Source organism: Silene latifolia, chromosome 10 (genome assembly GCF_048544455.1).
Source record: "Silene latifolia isolate original U9 population chromosome 10, ASM4854445v1, whole genome shotgun sequence".
NCBI classification, from domain to species: Eukaryota; Viridiplantae; Streptophyta; class Magnoliopsida; order Caryophyllales; family Caryophyllaceae; genus Silene; species Silene latifolia.
Window position 1 is genome coordinate 152,827,134 of NC_133535.1, and position 11,085 is coordinate 152,838,218.

The 11,085-nt window shown below is 33.4% G+C and overlaps 1 pseudogene; it reads left to right on the plus strand.

Annotated features, from left to right (window-relative positions):
• Nucleotides 1-6,941: 6,941 nt before the first annotated feature.
• LOC141608570 (uncharacterized) lies at nucleotides 6,942-8,190 on the plus strand (annotated as a pseudogene).
• The last annotated feature ends 2,895 nt before the right edge of the window (nucleotides 8,191-11,085 follow it).

An 11,085-nucleotide genomic window follows, 5' to 3' on the forward strand; every position in this document is an offset into this window, starting at 1 on the left:
TTAGTTAAGATTGTCTTACGAGACTCTTTAACACTCGTTTAGTAATATACGAGTAAGAATCTTATCCACATTCTCGTAATAATAAGCAACCAAATCCAATCTAAAAAAAGTCATATACGACCATACGAGTATGAATTAAGTACAAGTGAGAACAAATAATAATCAAAACAATTATATGAACATGCAAAATGAGATAGCGTGTCATACGATAATACATAATAGTAGAACAAAATAGTGTACTAGGTAAAAAAGTGAAAAATAAACAGTAAAATTTACCTTTGGAGTTGATGATCTTCCAAGAACATCAATTCAAAGTGTTGTTGCTCTAACTTGGGAATGTTAAATTGGTTATTAGCAGATTCCATGATGATTGGAAAGATAGAGAAAATGAGATTATAGAGCAAATAGAGAACACACGAGAGGAATAATTATACAGTATAATACTCCGTAGTATATAATAGCCTTAATAAAGATGATTTAAATGGGAGTTACAAGAAATTATAATTATAATTTGTTCTAGTAAATTGGGGGTATTTATTGGGACAAACAATTTACCAATCACCAATAAAAGAGGGGGCTGCATAATTATGAACGATGTTAATTAGAGTAATTATACAATTAATGACATTTCAATTAGCGTATTAGATTAATTAGAGTAATGTGGCCATTATGTGGGTGTGTTTTTATTCTACCTCGTGCATTTTAATCCGATAATATACCAATTTAGATCATAAACATACACGAGTTGAGGTCACATGTCGCACTTTTATCTCACCATTTTAATCTTGTGTCACGTTTCATTTTAAGTGCAGGTGTCAACTAGCTTAGTTGGTAAAGTTATGAGCGATGATGCTCATGACTTGGTTCGAATACCGTCGGTATCAAAATCCTCGGCTCCTTTATACCCAAAAAAGAACCATTACACTATATAATAAAAATAGTGATATTTTTTTTATCAAAACGACTGTGTCATAAGAAGCAATAATATAATACGAGATGGACACAAAATGGAACAAAGGTTTGTATGTAGAAATATACGTTATACATTCATGAATAATGTTTAGAAGTTGAGTTATAGTTGCTTTCACATATCCAAGTCCATTTTTAGACATGGATTTGGCCTAACTAAGGCAACGTATTTAATTATTCAAGTGGCCTAATATTTTAATTTCCTTTATTTTAATTCAATTTTTGTGAATTTAGTATAAGTTGCTTATTATACTTTGATGTGCTAGTTTTCTTGCAATGAAAGATAGTTTGTGCATTTATTTATCTTCCTATTAATTCGATCGTAGCATCTTCCCATGAAGAAAGGTATACAAATACCTCATTCAGATACGAAATGTCCAACAATTTCATTTTGTTAAAAATATTCGGGTTGTTACCTTTCATTTTATTTATCAAGTTAAAAATAGTAAGTGATTATCGTGTATCATCTAATACAATGAACTTCCTATGTCTCATTTCATTATACTTAACGATTAATGGATAATTGAATTACATTTTTTTATTGTTAGCATCTAATATAATTCTCCTGTCTCAATCATTTGTCTTTATTTTTGGTTAAAATACCGTTAAACAAAAAAAGAAAAAAATGATCGGAATGGAGGATAGATATTTGGATTAGATAATTGCTTAATATACCTAGAGGTGGTAGTTTTTTTCCCAATAATGATGTTATTTTTGTGGATAATTTGTGCATTTGTTTCTCAAGTGATTATCGCGTATCATATACTCCGTAATAAACTAGGTCATATCATTATATATTTAGCGATTATTGGATAATTAAATCAAGTTTTTTTTATTAATCATATGTAATCTAGTATCGAACACTCCTTTTTTTTTTTCTTTTTCCAGACCATGCATGCATTTTAGTTGAACTAAACTACTAATGACTAGATGCGCTCCATTTTATATAATACTCATATGTATATTATATACACACGGTATATAAATATGTCTCTTATACGATCCTTTTTCACTAAAATCTTTTCCAAACACTAAAAAAAATTGTAGTGCAACTAGCCTTGGTAGCCATGGTAGGTAACAAATTTGTTTTGTATAGTACATCATTGGACTTTTATAGTACACTAATAAAACCCTTTTAAATAGCATATACTCAAGTAAAAAGTTTAGCTTATGGCTAAGTGATTTACTTGACCACCCATAATAGTATAATACCTTGAAAAAATATAATAATATGACGAAAACCTACATTTAATAATACGTAAGAAAATTACAATAGCGATTACAGAGTACCTACATGACAATGTGCAAATACAAATACAATTACTAGAAGTGTCCATGACATATTCTGCTTAATTTTATTACACCAAACTACTCGATCGATCTGTCGATCATTTGAGAGGTCTTACGATAAGATTATAACGAGATCGTCTCATATAAAAATTAATGTGTTCGTAGGTACTAAAAGAGAGTGATAAATCTATCATTATTATTATACTCCCAAACTACATAAAGATGGTTTAATTAACATAAACGTCTATTATTTAAGGAGTGATTTTATAAGTATAGCAGTATTGAAAAGCAGCAATGTACGTAACTGAAAGTGATAGTAATTAATTGAAAGTAATAATGAAAAAATAAGCATGCATGCAACAGATAAATGATTTTGTTTATTTTATATTTTTATTTTTTATCAGAGTGGATGTTACTAAAATGCGGCAGCGGCAACCAATTAATTGCATTGCGTTACTAAAATTAAATTAAAGTTACCGTCATTTTTTTATCTAGTAATAATAAAGCCTAATTATTGAGGGACATAATGCTTCGTTTTGTGCATTTAGGTCTTGTTACTAGCCGTACTAGGATTATACTAAACTATGTAGGGTTATTTGGGCGTGAAGAAAATCCCAAGTGTAATTATGAGTTCTCTTGAAATAAGAAATTTATAGTATTTTAACACAAATGATTATGTGAGGCCGTGTGATAATATTTTACGGAGTATTTTTTTCGTCTTAATTTTTTATTTATCTTTTATATTTTTTGTAAATTGTAAGAGTATATTTTAATTGATTGGGATGAATGGAGTATTAATTAACCAAATCAGTCTGGTGTAAATTGTCCGTTGCTCTGTATAGAGAGACTAATGGGTTCAATACTAAATATCCCCATTTTTATCAATTGTGGAAGAGTTAAATCTTGTTGAATCAGCATTATATTCAGATTCATTTCTCTTCTTTCAATCGAGGATATTGTAATTTCTCTGGGATTTGTCATTCTAAGCAGGAGACAGTAGACTTTGATATTATTGAGCAATTTTTGATTCAAAGAACCCTCCCATCTCAATTGAAAAAGCAAATATCTTTTAAGGAAGAAATCGAGTTCTGCTTCTGTACTACTCTTGTTTTTTTTTTCTACGACCTTTAATATCTGATCCTATATAATTTTCTTGAATATCTTTTTGGTGCTTTGAGATAACAAACTCAGAATTTTGTTGAACATCGGATCCGGAATCTCTTTGACTTATGACTTCTTTTAGAGCATCTTCAATGGTTTCCTTTAGTGACTTGCTTGCAATATTTAGAGCATCTTCAAAGGTACTAGCTTACCTTTGCCACATCATTTTTCCGAGCAACAACAATTTCAAGCTACAAGTTACTCCAATGGTGAAGTCAATTTAGTATTAGCTTGATGAGACCTAACTAACACACTTTTCTATTAATTTATTTAATTCTTAATTTCTAAATAAAAAATAAAAACTTTATAAATGAGACAACTTTTTTTCTATTGGTTATATTTTTCTTGTGGGTCCATTTAAGCAAGTAGCCCCATGGAGCTACTAGCTTGAAATTATTTGAGCAAAGCTAATCTATGTGTACAACTCCAATGGTTGAGCTACTAGCTTACAATTTCTAAAAATTGCAAACAAGTCCTTTTTTCCAACCATTGGAGATGCTCTTATGAGAGCAAGTCCAATGGTGTAGCTTAGGGACTTGCTTGCAATTTCATAAAATTACAAGCTAGTTGCTACACCATTGGAGAAGGATATATATATATATATATATATTAGCTTGGCTTAAACTAGTAGCTAGTTGCCACTAGCTTACCTTTGCCACATCATTTTCTTAAGCTACAACCATTTTAAGCTAGAATTTACTCCAATGGTTTAGCCAACTTATTACTAGCTTAATTGGACCTACTTAATATACTTCTCTATTTATTTATTCAATTTCCAAATTTCCAAAAAAAAAAATTAAAACTTTATTAATAGGATCATTATTTTCCTATTGGTTAAATTATACTTGTAGGTCCATTTAAGCAAGTAGCTCCATGAAGCTACTAGCTTGAAATTTTTTGGGCAAAGCTAATCTACATGGCCAACTCCAATGGTTGAGCTACTAGCTTGCAATTTTATGAAATTGCAAGCAAGTCCCTAAGCCAAACCATTGGAGATGCTCTCATTAAGCTACTTGCTTAGATGGCCCCACATTTACCAAACAACCAATAGGAAATTAGCTCTATTAATTTTTTATTTATTCTTATTATTTGATTTACATGTTAATCAAAATCTACGTATAACTCTAAATGCTTACCCTTGAATACTATGATCTATTGGCACTACTATAAAAACATTGTTTGGTTAAATAATGTGTCGAATTGTATCGCCATGCTTTACCCTTCTGAAAACTATAACCGAATCACTAAATTAGTTCGAGCATACTATATCCGAATGCTACATTAAGTGGTGGTAATGTGATTTACAGAATTACGAATGCTACATTAAGTTGGCTTACAATGTGTTGGCTTTGCTGATGATCCAAATGCTATATCTGAATGCTACATTAAGCGCTACATTAAGTGGTGGTAAAAGAATTACGAATGCTATATCTGAATGCTACATTAAGTGGTGGTAAAAGAATTTTGAATGCTATATCTGAATGCTACATCCGAATGCTACATCCGAATGCTTTTTGGTGGATTAAACCTTGTTCTGTTGCAAATGTTATTGCGTATTGAACTACTCCTTTCTTCTTATCCTTTCAGTTGTTAATGTGCCAATTTTAATCAACTAACAACCAAAATCTACATATAACTCATATAGTCCTATATACTTGTGAAATGTAAACAAACTTTCCCCTATAATTTAGAAATTAGTTCCATATTTCATGCTTTGTTTTGTTAACTTTCCTTATGCAAATTTCATGTTAAATATTTCGTCTTCCAATTTCGGATTATTGAAATTAGCATGGATAATGAAGATCCATATAGTCAATATTACTCACTGTTATCAAATTTTCCAAACAATGATATACTACAAAATTCTCAAACACCTCCTTCTCGACCATTGCCAAGAAGCGTAAATATACAATCTCCGAATTATTCACATCATCAACCTATCCCTCAACACTATCCTAACTACAATCAATCATATATGGCACCAGAGAGCACAAGAAGAAATAACTTGGGTGGTTTTTCTAACCAAGATAGTTCAACGCCGATGTCGGGTACCGAGTCTCAAACTCGTCAGCATGAAGTTGAAGAAGAGGATGAAGTTCAAATCGTGGAATCATCAAACATGAAAGGCAAAATTTAAGTGGAGCCAAACAAAAGATGAGGATCTATGCAAAAGTTGGTTAACAATTTCAAATGACAGTGCCATCGGTAATCATCAATCTTACAATAGTTATTGGCAAAGAATTGTTGACTACTACAATGAATGGAGGAAAGACGGTGATCCAATCGACATTCCAAAGGCTTCTAATCATTGGTTTAAGATGAGCGCCGAAGTATCGAAGTTCAACGGATGCTACATACAAATTAAAGAGAGTCATCCTAGTGGTCATAATGAAGAATCTTTGAAGAACATGGCTAATCAACTATGGAGTACTCGTCACAAGAATGGCCAGTAGAAGACATTCCCATATTTGCATTCTTGGGAAATTCTTCGACACCAATCAAAATGGGAGGAATTTGCAAATAGGAATAAAAACAGCGGTGCATCAAAGAGACAAAAAAATTCTATGTCAGCCACACCGTCTACAAACATCGATGAAGGTACCGATGGGGAAGAAATATCGGAGAAACGTCCAATAGGTCATAAGGCATCTAAAGCGGTATCGAAAGGTAGGGGCTCTAAGAAGAAGGGCAGTGAAGACTTTGTGAACTCATTTGGAGAGTATAAAGAGTTACAAACAAATAAATTTTTGTTATGGGAGGAACACATCCGTATATCGAATTTTGAAATTCTAACCAAGGACACTTCAAATATGGATGATCGGGCAAGAAAGGATCATGAACAAGTGTGCAAGATTATTAGGGCTAAGTACGGAATAGAATGATTTCTGTTTAATTAGTCGATTTTCTTAATTAGTACGCAGTGTTTAAGCATAGATTGCGTCCATTTAATTAGTAATAATAAAAGCTTTTATTTGTTTTAGACAATTTATGCAAAAGTTTGACAAATTGAATGAACATAATATAGATAAAAAAAACTTCGGAGGTCAAAACAGAGGCTTTAACGGCCTTTTTTCGAAAAAATACTTGGCCAAGTACCCCTTGGGGACTTGCCAGGGCGTTCATCTCGTCGAGATAAGCGATTTGAAAAATGTTTTTGCCCCAAACGGACACCCGAGCGCAAAGTTACGTCAATTTTAAGAAATTTCGTAGTTTTATTAATTTTGCTATTGAACCGGTTGTTGCATTGAGTCAAATAGTTGTTGTGAATGAAAAGAGCTGTTAGATTGAGTCAAATTAGCCGTTTTTTTAAACTCGATATTTGGCAATTGAATATAAACTAGTTGTTGGAGACGGAATGGGTATTTATTCACAGTTTTCGTTCGTATGTATATAAGCTCTCTGTTTTCTATTCTCTTAGCTCTCTGTTTTCTATTCTCTTCTCTTCTCTTCACCTCTGTCAAATTAGCTTGAGTCAAATTTGCTCCCTTGACTATCAATATTAATCATTACCTTATACCAATATGTCTCAAACTCATGATATTTCTTCTTCCGATTGGATGAAAGAAATGGATGATGACATTTGGGATGAAACAGATGATGAAATGGGTATTTACTTGCTTCAAAAAATTAAGTATCCTACAAGAACGTATATTCCTCGTGATCGTGAAAATGATGCATTTCGACTTTATCGTGATTATTTCACACCCGAACCAGTATACCCAGAACAAATATTTCGAAGAAGGTTTCGAATGCGGAGGGAAGTTTTCCTCCGAGTAGTAGAAGGGCTTGCTAATCATACTAACTATTTCCGACATAGAGTCAATGCTGCAAAAATAAAGGGTTTGTCACCCCTTCAAAAATGCACAGCGGCTATTCGAATACTAGCCTATGGAGCTCCTGCCGATGCGGTCGATGAATACATCAAAATTGGCAAGACAACGGCCATAGAATGTTTATCGGAATTTTGTCGTGTCATTATCGAAGTTTTTGGGGATACGTACATGAGAAGGCCAACTACAACTGATGTCCAACGCTTGCTCCATATGCACGAGCAATGTCATGGATTCCCCGGCATGCTCGGGAGTCTTGATTGCATGCATTGGCAATGGAAGAATTGCCCAAGTTCTTGGACAGGGCAATATACTCGAGGTGATCATGGCCATCCAACAATTATACTCGAAGTTGTAGCCTCGGTGGATCTTTGGATATGGCATGCGTATTTTGGTGTTGCTGGTTCAAGCAATGATCTCAATGTACTATGTCGATCAAATTTGTTTAAAGAGAAATTGGAAGGAAGAGCTCCAGAGGTTCGATTCACCGCTAATGAGGTAGAGTACAACATGGGATATTATCTTACAGATGGTATATATCCGGAGTGGGCCGCATTTGTTAAAAGTTTTTCACACCCGCAAGATCCTAAGAGAATTTGTTTATAAAAAAAAACATGAAAGCGCAAGAAAAGATGTCGAGCGAGCCTTTGGGGTTCTTCAAGCTCGTTTTGCAATTGTCCGTGGGGCCGCTCGGTGTTGGCATAAATCTACGTTACATGACATAATGGATGCGTGCATCATAATGCATAATATGATTGTCGAGGATGAGAGACATACATACTCAAGAAATTTTAATCATGGTGGATTTTCGGAAACCAATACTATTGATGTTCAACAAGGGCCTGTTGGAGATTTTTGAAATTTTCTTTCTAGGGATGCAAACATCCGAGATAGAAATTTGCATCACCAACTAAAAGCTGATTTAGTGGAACACATTTGAAAGTCAACCCATTTGATCGATTAATTGGAGGTGGTGCTCGACCGCAACAACTCCGCTAAGCGCTAATCAATTTTCTCGTATTTATTACATGTATTTTTAATTTGCAAAATAAAATTCATTAAGTCTTTTTATGTTTAGGAAAAAATTAATTTGACATGTGAGTCCCATCAAGCTAGTATAAAAGCTAATAAACCATTGGAATAATTTATTAGCTTAGAATGTTAGTAGCTTAGAGGATGAGGTGGAATTGTCAAGCTAGTTGATTGTCGCTTACCACTGTACTTGCTCTGAGCATTGTAGCTCTACCAAACATGTAACTTGCTTTTAAAAAAAATAAAAATAAAACAAAAAGTAAAATTTTTCATTGGTGGGAATTTTATTATGGGACCCATAAAGTTAGAAAATGTTGTAGCGAACCATTGGAGCGGTATGTAGTTGAAGAGCAAAATAGCTTAAAAAACCGAGTTGCAAAATCAAGCTACAATGCGTTGTAGCTGTCCACTGGAGATGCTCTTATACTTCATAGTCTAGCTTTACTATCAGTGGCGGAGTCAGGATTTCTCGATAAGGGGGCGAAAAATATCAGCGGGCGCAAACTAGTAGTACCGGAAAGTAAACCTCGAAAAAAATCGAAAATTTTAACTAAAGAATTCTAAATTTCCATTGTTCAGTGAGGGTTACTGCCCCTGCTAGCCCCCTAAATCCGTCACTGCTAGCTTACATGATCAACCCAAATGTACCATAGTAATAATCCAATGTTTCAAAACGAAAGTTATTCAACATAAACGACCTTACTAGATGATAGATTTGAAGAAAAAGTACGGAAAATAAAGAAAAAGAACTACTCTCTTCATCTCAAACATTTATTTTTAGTTAAAATACTTTTTTTTTAAATAAAAATAAATAACTCTGACGTAAGAATAATACCTATTAACATTCCTAACTATATATGGCCAACAATTGTCACCGCCAATCCCACACCAAAACAGGCTTACCAAAGAACCAAACCATAAAGCAGATGAGAGGAAAATGAAGAAAGACTAAGCAGATGTGGACAAGTTTAAACATATCATTAGAATGGAAGGAGTACTAGTTATAACCGGAGTCCGAGCCCGTTAGCTTCAAAATGATGTATAATCCTTTCCACATGTATTTGCTAAAGTACATTATTGAATATAAAAAAAATTGACCCTCCTAAAGGCTAATTTAGTTGAATACTTTAGCATATACACCTAAACAAACAATTTCCTTTAATATTTCAATTTTTTTCCGAACTTTGAATTTTAGATACAATTTTCAAACTTTCTCAAAATTTACCTTATACATTTACTCGTCCATGCTCGATAATTTTTTTTTCTACTCCCCAAAATGCAAATCTCAATAACTCCGCCACGGTTGATGATTAAGGTTACGTTTAGTAACTTTGGTATTTAACTTTTTGTGGGTTGGTATTTAACTCTGTCACAGTTATCACCAATCAGTGTATCTAAATCTAACAGGAATTAATGATCATTATCATCATGTTCTCGCACCCAACATTAATGAACGTCATTACTTCTTTTTTTGTACTACTCCTCCGTCCCAGTCATCTGGTGGTCGAAGCCAAATCAATGATTTAAATAACATCCTAGTAATACTTCGTTTCAATATGGTATAGATTGGTTTATATGATCAAATGAGAAATAGTATTGTAACGAATAGTAATCCAATGTCCCAAAATCCAAATTATTCGATATAAATGGATTATAAAGGCAATTTTACATAAATAATTTAATATAGTTATAAAACGGATTTAAACACAGTTTTATTAACAGGTAAATTAAAAGTGGTTAGTATAAAATCCTGTTTTACGATTTATTTGTGTAAGATCGTCTTACACAAGTATTTGCGTTGAAGAAAAGAGACAAGAAACAGGTAAAGAACGTAGTAACAATCAACATCCGTAATTGTGAACTATCTACAATTGACAATTGCAAACTAAACACCCTTTTCCCCATTCCATAGTCCACACTAAAGTAGGTCTACCAAACCACGAAGCGTTGAACAAACATGCATGATCAGAGGAAAAGTAAACGTATAACACGAATAAAAGAGACCCACCAAAAGATAATCAACAAGTTTATGCTCCACTTAGCTCAAAAGTTGAATAGTGCTTTCCACATAATCCGTAAGTAAATAGTACTAATTGCTTTCTTTTGAGTGAATACTGAATACCATCGATTTTAATCCAAATTCGAGACGAGGACGATCACATTATTGAGCCTTTTTCGAAAGACCCTTGTACAAATCCAAAGTTATATACTACTACTATTATACTCGGCCAAAGACAGAGTATAATAGTAGTAAAAGTATTCTGTAAATCTAGTAATTAAGTAATCTATCGGAGGTTTGTTGTTGTGGGTTGGACTTGTATAAATTAGTTTAGGAAAGATGGAGATGACCAAAAATAAGTTTGGGCAGGTTGTGACCTTGTGGGTTGGACTCATGTGAATTTATGGCTAATAAGTTAGCACAAGATAATTATGGGCTTTAACCCCTTAAACAACTACTGAAATAGATTACAAGAATTGTATTGTATTTTCGTGCACACACACTAAAAGGAGCTAAAAGTGTATTTGAGCCGGATGATCGTAACCCGAATAACTCGAATCGACACCCGAATTAACGGGATGAATTTGACCACACCCAAATGTTAATGTTGCAAACTTACCGTCATCCCTAAATCACTTGATAATAGCACGTATATTCAAAAATGACTCGACCTACCCGACTTCTTCCAAACCCGAAAGTGACCGATCCCCGTATTGGCTCGATCTGATTGACCCGTTTGTCAGTTCTTCGTACCGTTCGAGAATTATACGGGGTATACTAGTTAAACACTATTCTACCAACTCA